Here is an 18,186-nt window from a genome sequence, read left to right on the forward strand (position 1 = left end):
ATGCAATACGTCGTTTGATTTCTTGACTGCTGCTTGAGTGTTGATAGTTGATCCAAGAAGAATGAAGTCCTTGACAACTTCAATCTTTTCTCCATTGGTAAGAATGTTGTTTATTGGTCCAGTTGTGAGGATTTTTGTTTTCTTGACATTGAGATGTAATCCATACCGAAGGCTGTGGTCTTTGATCTTCTTCAGTAAATGTTTTAAGTCCTCTTCACTTTCAGTAAGCAAGGTTGTATTATCTGCATATCGCAGGATGTTAATGAGTCTTCCTCCAATCCTGATGCCAAGTTTTTCTTCATATAACCCAGCTTCTCAGATTATTTGCTCAAACATACAGGTTTTATAAGCATGGTGAAAGAATACAACCTTGTCGCACACTTTTTAAATTTTAAACCATTCAGTGGTCGATGGTCCAGGTACAGATTCCTCATGAGCACAATTAAGTGTTCCAGAATACTCATACTTCGCAATGTTGTCCATAGCTTGTCATGGACAGGAAGTTGGTAGGAGTCTTCAATTTGTTCATCATTGGCTTTAGTGGTTGGTGTAAAAATTTGAATAATAGTGGTATTAACTGGTTTTCCTGTAAATGGATGTTATCATATCACAGACAGCATTGTACAGCATGAAAAATCTTGAATACTCTTTTTGATGATGAATGTAAACTCTTGAATTTGTGATTCCCAACACAGTAACCAATATGATTGTCTGGCTCAAAATGGACAATAACTGTCCATTTCCCCTCACTAATGCCCTGGTGTGGCTATGTAGGATAAGCACTAGACCAAAACATCAATTTTAACTGAAAGGTCTGTGGTTCAAACTCATCAGCCACTCCTCTGAAACCCTATACATGGTCACCATGAGTTGAAATTGACTCGATGGCACTTAAAACACAAATGCCTAGGATATCTATGTTTATGAGCTCCATTTCATTTTTGAAGAATTCCAATTTTCCTAGATCCATACTTAGTACATTCCATGTTCTTATTATTAATGGATATTTGCAGCTATTTGTTCTCTTTTTGAGTTGTGCTACATCAGCAAATGAAGAGCCCAAAAGGTTTGCTCCATCTATGTCTACTTTGAGGGGGCAGCTTTTCCACAGTCCTATTCTGAGTGTCTTCCAACCTGAGGGGCTCATCTTCCAGCACTATATCAGACACTACATCAGATATTGCTATTTATAAGGTTTTCAGTAGGTAACCATTCAGAAGTGGCCTGCCACTCTTAGTCTAGAAATTCTCCTGAAACCTGTCCACCATGGGTGACCCTGCTGGTCTTTAAATACTGGTGGCACAGCTTCCAGCATCACAGCAACACAAAAGCCACCAGAGTATGACAAACTGACAGATTCAAATTCAGGGCACTATTTACAGAGGTAACTCTCAGCTTTCGGGGAAGGTCCTTATCATCAGTCTTACCCTGGGTCTACAAGTTTCTCAGCACAGGGACTCCAGATTCAAAGAATATGCTCAGATCATGACTCTTCTTTCTTGGTGGTGCCTCTGATCTCTGCTCAGTTGTTTCATCTCTTTTATATCTCATAAGAGATTGACTCAAGATACAACCTAGTCCTATAGATTCCACCTTACCACATTAACATAACTGTCTCTAATCCTGCTTCATTAATATCATACAGGTCAGGATTTAAAACACATAGGATACTTATATAAGATCACAAAATGGAGAATAATTACATATTACTGAGAACCATGGTCTAAAAGTTGACATACATTTTAGGTGAAAACAATTCAATCCATAGCAATGCCCTCACCTATGCCCACCAAAGGGAGAGCAGGGCGGAAGCTTAAGAGGCTGCACAGGTTCTGGTCAGCTTACATGGAGTCTCACGGGCCCTAGAGTCCTTCTGGACCTGCCTATGACTGGTGACAATGCTGGGAGCTAAGGCCAGATCCTGGGGTTTCACTTCCACCCCAGACTTGAAGACAGACTCAAGGCATTAGCTGCTGTTGTCCCAACCTCAGCCTCATGTGGAACATTTCAGGCAGTGTCCCCATCCCTGCTGGCCCAATTCCAGCCCCTGGCCCTCTCTGCTTCACCCAGAACTGACCAGCAGCTTAGGGAAACCAAATCCCCTTTCCTCTTCCAGGCAGTGAAATACTATGCAATAAAAGCTTTCTTTCTACATGAGCATGGGACCCTTGTCAGGGACCTCATCATTTGCTACTGCCAGACATAGGTCATTAATGTGCAAAATAATTGGATAGATTTTTTTACTATTGTCATAAGTGTATAAAGTCAGATAATGAGACAATCAATAAGTAAGGAGTGGGTGTACATTTCTTAGTTTTTTAAGACAGTTAGGAGTTTCAATTACTTGGAGCTCAAGTTATACCTGATATATAAGGCCTACTTTCCAAGAAAGTATTCAGAGCCTTTCTGGATACAGTGGACTACTCTGGACAGACTATAGGTGGGTAAGGGTGGGGAGACTGGATCTGAGAGAAATGTTGCAAGAGAGTGCTAAGAATTGAATTATGCCCCCCCCCCCAAATATGTGTTGTAAATCCTAACCTCTAGACCTATGGTGAGAATCCCATTTGGGAAAAGGATTTCTTTATTATGCTAAGAAGCCTTATCAGTGTAGTGTTTTAAACCAATAGCCTTTGAGATCTAAAAAGAAGAGATTATTGTTGTTGTTTTTAAGTTCCTTAAGTCAGTTCCTACTCATAGTGACCCTGTATAGGGTTTCCAAGGAATGGCTGGTGAGTTTGAACTGCCGACTTTATGGTTCAAACCAACTTTGAGGTCCAGTGCTTTATCCCACAGCACCACACCAAGACTCCCAAAAAAGAAGAGATGAGGCATAGAGAAATAAGCAAAGTTGGAGGAAGACTGATGCCATGTCTCAAGAAGATCAGTTAAAGACACAAGGGTCTTTCTCCAGATCCAAAAGAGCCTTCTCTTAAAAGAAGCACCCTGAATTTGAATTTATAGCTTCTTAAACTATGAGAAAATAAATTTATGTTTATTAAAGTCACTCACTTATGGTATTTCTATCACAGCAGCACTAGGTAACTTAAATGAGATAAACAACGTTCATGAAAACAAATAGTTAATTTATGGCTGAAAGTCTACCAATTATGAAATCACATAAATTGAACAGAAACAGGCAACCAGCTCAGGAGAAATGTAATGTGGTCTCCATCTCAACTCTACAAACCAATACTACAAGCTGTGTACTCCCCTGGCAGTGCTAGAGAAGGGGCAAGGATATTTGTATCACTTCCAACAGAGAGTCCTCAGGTCCCCTTGAAGGATTGCAATTCTCACACCTCCCCAGCAGTCTATGATTACTCACATTAGGGCAGCAGTTTTTACTTCCAAACTCCAAAGTGTTTTACAACACTGCGGGTTAGGAAAAGTTCCAGAGAGATGACTTTATGTCTCAAGTTTTATTAAGCATTCATTGTGTGACTGAGACACTCTCGATATGTTTCCATTTCCCCAGTAATAGAATGAAAATAATACTTGCTGTTTCCTTTTCTTCCTAGGACACTGGAGATGTGAATAACATTCATGAGTTCTGTATGAAGACTAGGAATGTGCTTTTCACCAGTTTAGGATCATTTATAGGATTATAAAGAACATAGTTCCATCTATCAGCATTCTCAAGGGGCCTTGGTAGCGTAGCATTTAAACAGGTCGGCAGTTCAAATATACCAGACGCTCTGCAGGAGAAAAGATGAGGTTTTCTGTTCCCCCAAAATTTACAGCATTGGAAACCATATACAGGGTCACTGTGAATCGGAATCCACTTGGCAGCACACCACAACCACCACCAGCAGCATTCTCTGTGCTAAGATAAGAAACTTATGTGTGATATTCAGGACACAGGAATCATTTCCATTCTGTTCTTCCCTTTTCACCCACAAGCAGGATGACAAATTTGTTTTCACTATAAGAAAATAAAGATCGCTTTCAGAGAAGTCTTCAGGGAGTCAAACTCTCCACCTTCCCATAGTAAAGATGGCATTACCCTGAGTGTAAGCTGCTGGAAACATAACTTCCCAGTTTCTCTTACGCCCTATTCCAAGATGGCTAATGAGGCCACCCGACGTGTAGTGTCAGAGATCTCAGTACTGAAGATTAATGCTGGGCCCCGAGATCGTAAGTTGTATCCAATATGCAGAGAACAACAAACATGTGGACAATGATTGGTTCTGACTGGAATCTAACAAGGAAGGGACTCAGTGGTTTGGAAAATGCTGGTACATCCATGACCTCCTCAAATATGAGTTTGACATCGAGTTTGATAGTCTTATCACATATCCCACTACTGCTTCAGAAATTACAGTCCCTGAACTGGATGGAAAGACAGCAAAGATGTACAGGGTGGCAAAATATGCCTGAATGATCATTTCAAGCGTTTGTGGGCCAGGAATGTGCCTAAGTTTGGGCTAGCTCATCTCATGACTCTGGGGCTTGGTCCCTGGCTGGCAGTGGAAATCCCGGATCTGATTCAGAAGGGTGTGATCCAGCATAAAGAGAAATGCAACCAATGAAGCATCAAGTCATTGAGGCAGGACAAAGGGACCTTTGATAAGCTAGGTTTCTGTTTCCTGTGTGTCAGTTTTCTTACTCATCCAACTGCTTCCCGTCCCCCTCCATTCCTAGTTGTTACTAAGTAATTACAGCAGGCATTGCTAGAGAAAAATCACAAAACAAAACAAAGCAGTATTGCTACTGAACTTCTACGTTAGGCTACACAAAGAAAGGAAAAGCCAAGAGGCAATTCAGAGCCCCTCCTCAAGTGGAACAGTATTCAACCCTAGAGGGATAGGAGTTTATGGAAAGTGGAGACATAGTCTTTTTGGTTTCTGTATACAATCCATCAATAAAGTTCCTTCCTCTGGTGGAAAAAAAGAAACTTATGTGTATGGTGTGGCACTTCTGGATAAGCACTGCTAACTGCAAAGTCAGTGGTTCATACCCACCAGTCAATCTGCAGAAACCTTGTTGCTATGAGTCAGAACTGACTTAATGGCACTTAACAACAAACAACAAACATGCTAGATTCTGAATGGGGCTTTGGGACTGCATTGAATAGAGAGCTAAGGTTCCTATCTTCAAGAACATTCAATCTAGTAAGAGAGATAAATGTATAAATCCAGAAATACAATGAGAATTTTAATGTTGCTGACATCTATGAGAAGTGGTAAAAGATGAGGAATAAAAAATGGACTAAGATGAGATGAGCCTTGAATGCAGAGGTAGTTCTGTGGGTGAGGGCAGGTACAGGAACACAAAGGTAGAAGAACATGAGATACAGTAGTTGAGGGCAGATTATAAAGGGTCTCGTATATTATGTAAAGAATTATAGGTTTTCTCCTGAAAAAGATTTAAAAGATTCAAAGTTAGGGAGTAATGAAATCATATTTTGGAAACAACACTGTGGTAGCCATGTGGCCATAGAGCTCGGAAGAGGCACTGATTGGCTTCAGGGAAAGTATGGCAATAGTTCAAGGCTAGAATCAGAGTGGTAAAGCAAATGGAGGCTTAGCTCAGATAATATTGCCTCTGGTAGCATAGTGATTACGAATCGGGCTGTGAACCTTAAGGTCAGCAGTTCGAAACTACCAGCCACTCCGTGGGAGAAAGATGAGGCTTTCTGCTCCCTTAAAGATTTACAGCCTCAGAAACCCTGTACAGGGTTGCTATGGGTCGGAACCGACTCGACAGCACTTAACAACAACAACAATAGAAGAGTTACTCCAAATTAGCCTCAGTTTTTAACCTCAAAACTGGGGTTCCAGGCTTTACAGCATGTACTCCCAGTCATTAAACAATGAGCTTGTTGCTCTGTCCTCAAAACTAGAAATAAGACTTGCTTTTTTGTCCTTTTGGGTTTCCCCATTTGTCTTCATCTTCTAAAATTCTATCTTTGTAGTTCCCCTGGGCCTAGCCTAGCCCAGATAGCTATGGATGGATCGAAGTCAGGGTAGACTCTAAACAGAAAAGGCCCTGATTAGCACAACTTTCACATTCTGCAAATTGCAAGGCAGTTCACAACCAACTCATACAGAATAGATTTCTCAACGATTTGGGATGGGTTTAGAGTTTTCCCTCTTTCTTTATCTTATTCTTATTTTATTAAGTGTGTTTCTGGACTACAGTTATTTCCTCTATCATACAGTTAAGCAATAGCAGAGTGGGGAGAGAAAATGAAAGCTTACAACAATGAAGAAAAGAAGTTTCTGAAGAAATCTAGAGGAGGGTGGGAAATCAAATCACAGCAATCCCCAGAGAAAACTAGGGAAAGTGGCTGATGGATGTGAAGGGATGGGAAGGCAAACTCAACCATGGCAAATGTAGCAAAAATCAGGAAAAAGTCTACCTAAGCAAAGGGGGAACCTCCAGATACCAAAGCCAACTTCAATCCTTGGCTTGTTGGCAATCACCATTCTGAGCAATTTTGCTATAGTCCCAGCATGATCCTAAAGTGTTACCCTCTCCCCATTAACCAAACAAATTTAAGTACTAAAATGAACCAAAATTTCAGGTAAAGCTAGTCAGCAATACATTCCTGGGAAGTCTACAGTCCCAAAGAACTGAGGTTTTTACAAAAAGCTCCTAGGCATCCTCCTCTCTTCACTCTTTTAAATTCTCTCTCTCTATATATATATATATATACGTATCATCCCTGGTAGCAAAGAGGATTATGAGAGGGACTGTAACTGAAAGGTCAGTAGTTCAAATCTACCAGTCATCCAAGAGAGAAGATTGATTCTATTGTGCATAGGGTCACTATGAGTCAGTACAAACTCAAAGGCACCTAACAACATATATATCCATGCACACACCAGCAGACTTCAAAATGTCTGTGGAAAAATTCCAGTATCTTTCATTTTCCTTTTTTCATGAACTTTTGAGCCTCCTCTTCTACACAAACATACAAGAGAATAAACAAAAACACCACTGCTTCTAGGGTTTTGCTTGGGTTTATTCCAAATAAAATGTGTTTTTAAGCATATCTCTGTAATCTGTGGCTAGCTTCAGACAAGTTATCTCAGTAATATACATGTCTTAGTCTCATCTTTGTTGTTGTGTTGTGTCAACAAGTTAGCTTTAATTTGATTTGATTGTCTTTGTAGGTAACACTTCTCTTTTACCTAGCTGCTTTTAAGATTCTCTCCTTGTCTTTGGTTTTGGAGACTTTAATTATGATACATTTTCGTGATTTTATTTAGGGGTCTATACTTCCTGTGTTTTGTTCAGCTTCTTGAATGTTTATCTTCTCATCCTTCAAGATGTTAGGGAAATTTTCTTCCAGTAGTTCCTCAACTATCTCCTCTGTGGACTTTTGTGATTCCTCCTGTTCTGGGATGCCAATAATTCTTAAGTTATTCCTCTTCATGTTATCCAGCATGAATCTTGAACTCTCTTCAGATTTTTTAATCCTTTTTTCTGCTTGCTCTTCTATCTCAGCAGTATTGAGAGATTTGTCTTCCAGCTCGCTGGTTCTGCAAACCTCAAGGCCAGCAGTTCAAAACTACCAGCTGTTCCACGGGAGAAAGATGAGGCTTTCTGCTCCTGTAAAGATTTACAGCCTTGGAAACCCTACACAGGGTTGCTATGAGTCAGAACTGACTCCACGACACATAACCACCACCACCAGACCTCTTTTTGCAGGTTTTGAATTCTTTCCAATGCTATATCTATCTTGTTTGATTGCTCTGTAGCACATTCCTGACTTTCCTTATTTTCCTCCACCCTTTTTGGAGCATTTGAATTTGTTTCCAAATCATTCTTCTGAATTCCTTCTCAGGCAGATCCACAGCCTGTGTTTCTTCTACTGGGAAGTCTGTGTCTGCCTCCAGCTCATTTGTCTCAGTTACTCTTTTCTGTTTTTGGACATGTGCTGAGATCTTTTGTTGTTTCTTCTTGGACATTTTAGTAGTTAAGTGGGTTTTTAATACATAAATGAATGTATGTTGCTGTGTTGTTAAGCTTACTGAGTGTCTCCTGGTGGATATGATCTGGAGACAGGCTTACCTTTTCATGTGTAATGCCTAGCAGCTGGTATTGGATCTTTTCCAAATGGTGGGATATTACAGGGTTTGCTTGTAGCTTGGCTATATGAGCACACTTGCTGTCTCTTCTTGGGTAAGGTAGGGGGAGAAAGCTTCCATCCTCAGGAAAAGAGTGAGACCAAAGGATCCAAAACACAAATAATATAAAAGCAGAGACAAAAACCACCACTCAGAAACAAAAATAAAACTATAGCTGACTGTCTAATAGCCTTTGCTTTGCAGGCAGGAATAAAGGGTCCTGCCCAGGTCAATTTAGGGCTGGGTCCCAGAGTCAGACATCATAAGAATCAGCCTGCGAGACCAATGGGGCTCTCAGGAGCCTCCTCCCTGTGCTGTGGGAACACTGTGGGTACAACACTGGACCCTTTTGGGGGTACGCTCTCACCCACCTGAAGGTGTCCGGGCAGGGCTGTGAGGGTGTGACCAGGGAGAGGAGGAAAGAGAAGTGAAAAATGAAAATTCCATCACACCTCTTTCTCCAGATGCAGCTCCTTGGCTTGTTAGCGCTGTGTCACTGTATCTGCTTGGCTGTGGCCCTGTCCTCTGATCTCAGTCCAGGCCAAGGGGCCTAGAGGGACGTGATCGTCCTGATCGATTCAGAAACCACCATATTTTGCTTCCACAGGTGGGCACGGGAAACTGGCACCCAGCGCCTTATACAATATCCAAAACTCTGGCACTACTCTAGGAGAGCTCCTTCTGTGTTATTTCCTCACCTCCGCCCCATCAAGTCAGTTTTGACTCATGTTGTTGTTATTAGCAACCTTGTACACAAGGTTTCCAAGACTGTAAAACTTTGCAGGAGCAGAAAGCCTCATCTTTCTCTTGCAAAGCAGCTGGTTGGCTCAAACCACCAATCTAGTGCTTTGCAGTCCAGAGCTTATCCTGCAGAGCTAGGGTGACTTCAAATAAAAATCTTAAAAGGTCCAATCAAAACAGTGGTTTCTGAGGGGATCAGAATTCAAGACAGAGAGTACAGTACAAGCTCAGAAGGCTATGATAGAGGTCTATGACAGAGTTTTTTTGTTTGTTTGTTTTGTTTTGTTTTTATGATTCGAGAGGAGTAATCTTCATAGATTTTCTTGAAAGACACAGAACAATCAGGTGGGAGAGAGAGTGGGTACATACTTACAAATAGATATAGGTTTGACACAGGATATTTGTACATAGGTATTTACCTTCGCTGCAGTTGTTGTTGTTAAGTGCCATCGAGTCATTTTCCACCCATAGCAACCCTGTATAGGGTTTCTCAGGAGCAACTGGTGAGCCTGAACTTCTGACCTTACAGTTCAAATGGCTTTGCAAGTCTGGTGCATTAACCCACAGTGCCACACCAGATATATCCATAGACGAGCCAAACCAGATATATTCATAAACAAAGTGGAGTATCAGGAAGCAAAGTTATTGAAAACTTCATAGACATAAGGAAACGCCTTCAGGAAATGGAATCATTGGGCCTAGGGGCTCAGGATCCTAGTCTCAGGGGACACCAAAATCAATTGGAATATATAATCCACAAAGATAACGGTCCACGTCCTACTCTGGTGATTAGTGACCATCTAAGGTGCAACTATGGAGCTCTCCCTGTCTAGAGGAAAGACGAATGATGAAAATCAAAGATTAATGGAAACAATAATTCCAATAGGCTAATGAACCATGAGAACATTAGTGTCCACAACACTAAGACCAGAATAACTAGATTATGTCCAGGTACCACTACCAACTACTCTGAAAGGGATCACAGTAGAAAGGCTTAGATGTTGTTGTTGTTAAACACAGTCAGTTCAGACTCACAGAGACCCTATATATGGTTTTCAAGGAACAGCTGGTTGGTTTGAATTTCCAACCTTGTGGTTCACAATCCAATGATGATCCTGCAGTACCACACCAGGAATCCAAGGTCTTACATAGAGTGGGAGAAAAATGTGGAACAAAACTCAAAATCATAAGAAAGGCTTGCATGGTAGACTAGACTGTAAAACTATACAGACCCCTTATAACAAAAAAATGGAAAACCAAGAGAAGCAGAGGTAGATGACAGACAGTCCTTGGACCCTGAGCTTCAGGTGAAGAGAAAGAGAAGTAGAAAGAATGCTTACTGGGAGAGGAAGCTGAACAGACATGGCAAAAGATGGAAAGTAATTGGTTACCTGGCCAGCTGGCCAGATACTGTGCAACCATCTTAACCGCATATTGGTATTGCAGAAACATACCAGTGGCTGAAAAAGATAAAGATGGGACTTTTTTTTTTCTTGTTCTCCACACTGCCCTGATGACCAGAGTCATGGCCAATCCCCAACCACATATATCCCCAGCAAACCTCCTGCTCTCCCAATGGTCAGAGAAACATGGTGGTGAGTTGTGCAATGTGAGCCCCATCAAAGTGGTTGGGGAGATATCCACACCTACTCCAGTGCCTGGATGTAGGTAAGCCCATATCCAAACCTGCAGAGCTCGGGTGTAGGAGGGAAGGGTGGACAGGTGATCTGTGCTGACAGGCTAGGTTCATCAATGTCTTCTTAAACTTTCCTTGGTGGCTTTAAAGACAAAGGGTGGCTGGTAATTGGTGGAGAGAAAGGTGAATCATTTTTTTCTTGTACACCAAATTGAATATGAAGTTATTTTCAATAATTGAAAATAAATGAAATAAAATAATTTTCAGTATTGAAAATTACTTGATATGTGAAAGTGGGGCAATGAATAAATAAGACAATAGTAGAATTGATGCATTTGAGATATGGTGTTGGAGAAGAATATTCAAATTACCACGGACTGCCAAAACAACAAACAAACTGTGTTGGAAGAAGTACAGCCAGATTGCACCTCAGAAGCCAGGGTGGCCAGACTTCGTCTCTAATATTTTGGACATTTTGTCAGAAAGGACCAGTCCCTGGCGAAGGACATCATGCTTTGTCAAGCAGAAGGACAGTGAAAAAGAAGACCCCCAACGAGATGGGATTGGCACAATGGCAGCAGTAATGAGCTCAAATGTAGCAACGGTTATGAGGTTGGTGCAGAACTGGGCAGGGTTTCATTTGTAAGGTCACTATGAGTTGGTACAGACTCAATGGCAACAACATTGCCCTGGTTACAAGACTGATGGCCAGCCCCAACCCACTTTCACTCCCCATGAAGCTCCTGCTCTCCAGGTGGTCAAAGCCACATCAAAGTGAGATGAGAGCTAACAGCAACAACCCCAGTAACTAGAATCAGGGACAGCCTGCCCCAGACCTGTAGTACTAGTTGTGACCAGGCCTGAACTAAAAGGATCTCTTACCTTGGCCTGTCCTCTGGAATGGAAATAACCTGGTGCTTTGGGGTCAAGACAAACTACTTTTTGATTGAGTGCCCACAACTAACCTAGAGGAATTCCATCTATGGTCAGAAGTATCACCATCTCATCACTTGCCCAGCCACCACATAAGGTCTTTGTCTGGCAATGTGACCCCAGAATGTTCTCCTTTTTCAAGCTGGTAAATATCCTAGATTTTTTTCTTTTATAGTTTTTTTATTCTTTCTTCCCCTTCTTTGTCTCTTTACCTTTGTGAGAAATTCTCAAGATGGTCCATCTTAAGAAATAAAGGGCTCATGAGACTGCTAGATCAGACATAGGATGTTGATTCACACCCAACAGGATGAATTGGGGGAGGGGAGAAAATATCTGTTCTAGGACAAGGAACTTTAAATAAGAATACAGTCATTAAGACCATGGGCACCGTTCTGGCTAGAATATGAAACTGGGGGGACAGAAAATGGGCATAAAACTGTGAGCCAATCATGCATCGCCCATGTCCACTGGATTGACGCCCTATTGTGCAAATTCGAATAAAGAACTCCTCTCTCTTACTAAAATGAGTCTAGATTGAATTTCTTGAGCATTTATCAGTATCTACAATGTTTCTCACCAATTAGGGGGCCTGTCTGGGATTTTCTGCCCACTTGGAGTGGCAGCCCTGATGGAAAAGGAGATGCATCCTGCCTTGGTTTTCGTGGCCTAATCTGCAAGGGTGAATGCCTCTCAGTGAAAGCCAGAAAAAGACCTGAGAGAAAATTAGTGTGAGCGACATGAAGGACTGAGAACAGATTAATCGTGACAACCAAGCAATCTCGTGCATGAGCCAGGGTGGGTAAATTGGACTGTAAGTATACCCTGGTGGTTGGGCATTTTGGGCGGACGTGTGGGTGACTGAGGCGCATCTTAGATGCCAAGCAAGTGTGGAGTCCCAATCTGGTTGGAGATGGAAAAAGCGAATTCTTGGGGCTGTGTGTAAGAAATCTCCAAATAAGGGGATTAGAAACTCAGACACCAGACAGGAAGATCAATAGAAAATGGGAAATGGAATTCTAGGCCTAGGGAAGAAGGGAACAGGGAAGACTCCCACAGACATTACTCCTGACAGTCCTTCAGGGAGAATGTTGAGGGCTTAACCTGGGAAAAAGATGAACAAAAGTCGGGGTGCACGAAAAACCTCCAGGAGTGCACAGGAATCAGGCCCCAGTCTAGTTAGTAAGGGGTAGTCAAATGGAGTTAACAAACCCATTGATGAACTAACTGTTAAGAGAAGCTCAGAAAGTTTTTCTAGAGAGGTTGTTGTTGTTATGTGCCGTGGAGTCGGAACCGACCCATAGCGACCCTGTACAGGGTTTCCGAGGGTGTAAATCTTTACGGGAGTAGAAAGCCTCATCTTTCTCCCGCGGAGCAGCTGGTAGTTTCGAACTGCTGACCTTGCGGTTCACAGCCCGAGTCGTAACCACTACGCTACCAGAGGAGGAGGAGCAAAAACAGAAAGCCAAAATCAAGGAGCTCTGGTAGCGTAGTGGTTACGAATCTGGCTGCGAACCTTAAGGTCAGTGGTTCGAAAGTACCAGCCGCTCCGTGGGAGAAAGATGAGGCTTTCTACTCCCGTAAGGATTTACACCCTCAGAAACCCCGTACAGGGTCGCTATGGGTCGGAACCGACTCGAAGGCACTTAACAACAACAACAACAACAACTGTGAATAGTGAATAGTCCTGGTGTGGCACTGTGGATGAATGCGCTGGACTACAAAGTCAGTTTGAATCGCAAGGTTGGCGGTTCAAGTTCACGAGTTGCTCCCTGGAAACCCTATACAGCGTTACTATGGGTCGGATCCAACTCAATGGCGTTTAACAACCACAACAAACTGTGAATAAAATAGTTAATATAAGGTTAAAACAGGACCCCCCTTTCTCAAGAGAAGTGGACCAGTGATTAAGAAAAGGTGATTCCCCCTCATGACTTTTGATGAGGGGTAGGAAGGTCAGGGGCTCCTTATGACTGGGCCCCACCAGGAACCCTTGATAAATCTGAAGGTGGGACCCAAAGAGGATGAAATGACTTTCCTAATTGACACTGGGGCTGCCTAATCCTCTTCGACCAGCCAGGTCTCAGAGGCAGGAGTGAATCTTTTGGGAGAGGATCTAACTGTAAGATTGGGGTTAGGATTAAAGAGGAAGAGGGGCGGATGAAGGTAAATATGGGAATTCTGAGTGAAAAGGAGGAAGGAAAGATAGACCCATGGGTATGATTTTTAAAAAAACGCAACAGGAAAGGGCTGAAAATTCCAACCTTGAGGTTGGAAATAAAAGAAAAACAAAACAAAACCCAGGGGAGGTTGTCAATAGGAGACAACATCGAATCTCCATATAAGAGGTGAAGGTGACCTGTAGCCAGCAATAAAGGGCTCAGTGATTATTATTTGTTTTTTGGTATGGTAGCTTTCAAATATAATTCTTAAAATAAATGTAGACAGACTATTTGGGCTTACAATGAAAAACTCTGAGTTTGCACATTCAAGGTGAAGCTTAAATGTTAAGTCGGGCACTGAAAAGTTGTTTTGTTTTAATCTCTTTGATATTCTTTTTACAGTAAAATGGTATAAATTAATTCATTTAAAAGGTGGTTAAGGATTTGTTTGGCTGGTGTGATAGTAATTTTTAAAATTGTACACTGCTCAAGACTTCATTTGTGTGCAGTTGTTTGTTAATTATTTGCATTACTGTTTCAGATCCTTTAAGAGCATACATAATACTGTTTAAAAAGATATTTGGTGTACCAATACTCTTTCTGAATAGAAAAAACTTTTTGGTTAAAATTTGGATCACCTTGTATGTATGCATTTCGTCTTCTTAAGAGGAGGAAGAGGATATTGTGCAGTAGCCATGAATATTAATAGAGTTTCAGTTCATTTGACAAGGTCATACTGTTAAAGTATGTTTAACTGACATTACTGTTTGAGGAGCTTTTAAGTGAATGCATAAAAATGAAAGAGGCAGTAATATTTATTTTAGTTTGAGGAAATGGACAGACTGTAGTAAATACTGTAGTGAGAATGTGTTATTCCTGACTTGAATATCTTCACTTAATGCTCTGAGAATTTTTGAAACTGAAGGGTCAAATGGCAGTCACTGCTAAAGGGGCACCATGCCACAATAAATAGACTCCCCTACCTAGGTGGCATAGCTTTCAGAGTCGCAGCAACTCACAAGCCACCACATGTCTGTCAGTTTGTCGTACTGTGGTGGCTTGTGAGTTGCTGTGGTTCTGGAGGCAATGAAACCGGTATTTTAAATACCAGAAGGGTCACTCATGGTGGATAGGTTTCAGATGAGCTTCCAGACGAAGACAGACTAGGAAGACGGAATGACGAACTACTTCCAAATATTTCGTCACTGAAAACCTTATGAATACCAGAGAAACACTGTCAGATATAGTGCTGGAAAATGAGCCCCTCAGGTTGAAAGACACTCAAAATGTGCCTCCTCAAAGTAGAGTTGACCGTGATGATACGAATAAAGTAAAGGCCGTGGGAGAAAAGTCCACGGGACCTTCATTTGCTGATGGGGCACAACTCAAAATGAAGAAAAACAGCTGTAAACGTCCATTGAAAATCAACAGATGGAATGTATGAAGTATGAATCTGGAAAAACTGGAAGTTGTCAAAATTGAAATGGAACATATAAACATCAATATCTTAAGCATTAGTGAGCTGAAATGGACGGGTATTGGCCATTTTGAATCTGATGACCACATGGTTTACTATGCCAGGAATGACAAATTGAAGAGGAATGGTGTTGCATTCATTGTCAAAAAGAACATATCAAGAACAGTCACGAGGTACAACGCTGTCTGTGATAGGATAATATCCATGCGCCTACAGGGAAGCCTGGTTAATACCACTATTATTCAAATTTACGCAACAACCACTAAAGCCAGTGAGGAAGAAATAGAAGAATTCTACCAACATCTTCAATCTGAAATTGATCAAACATACAATCAAGATGTATTGATCATTACTAGTGATTGGAATGCAAAGGTTGGGAGCAAAGAGGAAGGATCAGTAGTTGGAAAATATGGCCTTGGTGATAGAAATGATGCTGGAGAACGCATGATAGAATTCTGCAAAACCAATGATTTGTTCATTTCAAATACCTCCTTTAGACATCATAAGAGACAAGTATGCACATGGACCTCACCAGATGGAATACATAGAAATCAAATTGACTGCATCTGCAGAAAGAGACGATGGAAAAGCTGTATCATCAGTCAAAACAAGGCCAGGGGCAGACTGTGGAACAGACCATCAATTATTCATATGCAAATGCAAACTGAAGCTGAAGAAAATGAAAACAAATTCTCGAGCAAAAATATGACCTCGAATATATACCACCTGAATTTAGAGATCATCTCAAGAACAGATTTGATACATTAAACACTAAAGATCAAAGACCAGAAGAATTGTAGGATGGCATCAAGAACATCATACATGAAGAAAGCAAAAAGTCATTGAGAAGACAAGAAAGAAGGAAAAGGTCAAAATGGATGCCAGAATAGACACTGCAAAACTTGCTCCCCAGCTTAGAGATGCTAAAGCAAATGGAAGAACTGAGGAAGTCCAAGAGCTAAATAAAAATTTCAAAGATCAGCTCAAGAAGATAAAGCCAAATATTACAACAAAATGTGCAAAGATCTGGAATCAGAAAACCAAAAACGAAGAACACGCTCAGCATTTCTCAAGCTGGGGGAACTGAAGAAAAAATTCAAGCCTTGACTTTTGTTATTAAAAGATTTTCTTGGCAAATTATTGAATGATGCAGAAAGCATCAAGAGAAGATGGAAGGAACACACAGAGTCACTGTACCAAAAGGAAGTGGTTAATGTTCAACCATTTCAAGAGGTAGCATATGATCAAGAGCCAATGATACTGAAGGAGGAAGTCTAAGGTGCATTGAAGGAATTGCCAAAGAACAAGGCACCAGGAATTGATGGAATAAAAATTGAAATCTTTCAAGAAAGGGAGGCGGCACAGGAGGCACTCACTCATCTCTGCCAAGAAATTTGGAAGACAACTATCTGGCAAACTGATTGGAAGAGATCCATATTTGTGCCCATTCCAAAGAGAGGTGACCCAATGGAATGCGGAAATCATCGGACAATCTCTTTGGATATCCCATACAAGTAAAGTTTTACTAAAGGAAATACAGAAACGGCTACAATCGTACATTGAAAGAGAAGTTCCAGAGGTTCAAGCCGGATTCAGAAGAGGCCGTGGAATGAGGGATATCATTGCTGATGTCTGATGGATGTTGGCTGAAAGCAGACAATATCAGAAAGATGTTTACCTGTGCTTTATTGACTATGCAAAGGCTTTCGATTGTGTGGATCATAACAAGCTATGGACAACATTGCAAAGTATGAGTATTCCAGAACACTTAATTGTGCTCATGAGGAATCTGTATCTGGACCAAGAGGCAGTTGTTCTAACAGAACATGAGACCATGCAATACTTTAAAATTGAAAAACGTGAGCAACACGTTTGTATTATTTCACCATATGTATTCAACCTGCATGCTGAGCAAATAATCTGAGAAGTAAAATGTGGCATCAGGATTGGAGGAAGACTCATTAACAACCAATGATGTGAAGATGATACAACCTTGCTTGCTGAAAGTGAAGAGGACTTGAAACATTTACTGATGAAGATCAAAGAGCATAGCCTTTGGTATTGATTGCATCTCAGTGTAAAGAAAACAACACCACTGGACCAATAAACAACATTGTTATCAACGGAGAAAAGATTGACGTTGTCAAGGACTTCATTCTTCTTGGATCAACTATCAACTCTCATGGAAGCAGCAGTCAAGAAATCCAACAACATATTGCATTAGGCAAATCTGCTGCACAAGACCATTTTAAAGTGTTAAAGAGAAAAGATGTCAGCTTGAGGACTAAGGTGTGCCTGACCCAAGCCATGGTATTTTCAATAACCCCACACGCATGTGAAAGCTGGGCAGTGAATAAGGAACACCATAGAAGAATTGATGCTTTTGATTTATGGTGTTGGAGGAGAATTTTGAAAGTGCTGCCAAAAGAACCAACAGATCCGTTTTGGAAGAGTGCAGCCAGAGTGCTCCTTGGAGGACAAGATGGCCAAACTTCGTCTATCATACTTCAGACATATTTTCAGCAGGGACCAGTCGCTAGAGAAGGATATCATGTTTGGTAAAGTGTAGGGTCAAAGAAAAAGAGGAAGACCCCCAACAAGATGGATTGGCCAGGATCGGGCAGTGTTTCATTCTGCTGTGCATAAGGTTGCTATGGTTCAGTACCGACTCGATGGCACGTAACAACAACAACAACAACCTGGGAAGGACCACAGATCTACCCACCATGGAAACCAGAGTTCAGTTCCAGAGAAACTACATCTTGGTCCTTTCTGCTTTGCTAACACTCAGGTTAAGGACTCTTGGTCCAAACCCCTCCCTTCGAATTTACCATTCATTACTTCCAACCAGGAGACTTGTTGCTAATCAAGACCTGGAAAGAGGACAGACTCTAGCCGGACTACAAGAGCACTTACCAGGTGAAGTTGACCATTGAGACAACCGTCCAGACCGCAGAGAAGGGGTGGACTCACTATACTTGAGTAAAGGTACCAGTTAAGAGAGACTCTCCCCAAGGTAAAGGTAGTTAACAGTGGGAAGCACATCCCTCACCGATGGAGCCTCTCAACATGACCCTGAAAAGAGTCTGAGAGGCAGCCTTGCCATACCTCTGCCAGATGAGGTGAGTTTGGCTAAAATGTATCATTAACATGGGAGAGGTA

At 41.5% G+C, this 18,186-nt stretch overlaps 1 protein-coding gene and 1 pseudogene across 1 annotated transcript in view; one reads left to right on the plus strand and one right to left on the minus strand.

Annotated features, from left to right (window-relative positions):
• SHROOM4 (shroom family member 4) overlaps positions 1-18,186 on the minus strand; it is a 401,166-nt gene that overhangs the window by 239,159 nt on the left and 143,821 nt on the right. The gene's annotated exons all lie outside the window — the stretch shown is intronic.
• Positions 4,065-4,532, plus strand: LOC102830698 (annotated as a pseudogene).

Source organism: Chrysochloris asiatica, unplaced genomic scaffold, assembly GCF_000296735.1.
Source record: "Chrysochloris asiatica unplaced genomic scaffold, ChrAsi1.0 scaffold00375, whole genome shotgun sequence".
Taxonomy (NCBI): domain Eukaryota; kingdom Metazoa; phylum Chordata; class Mammalia; order Afrosoricida; family Chrysochloridae; genus Chrysochloris; species Chrysochloris asiatica.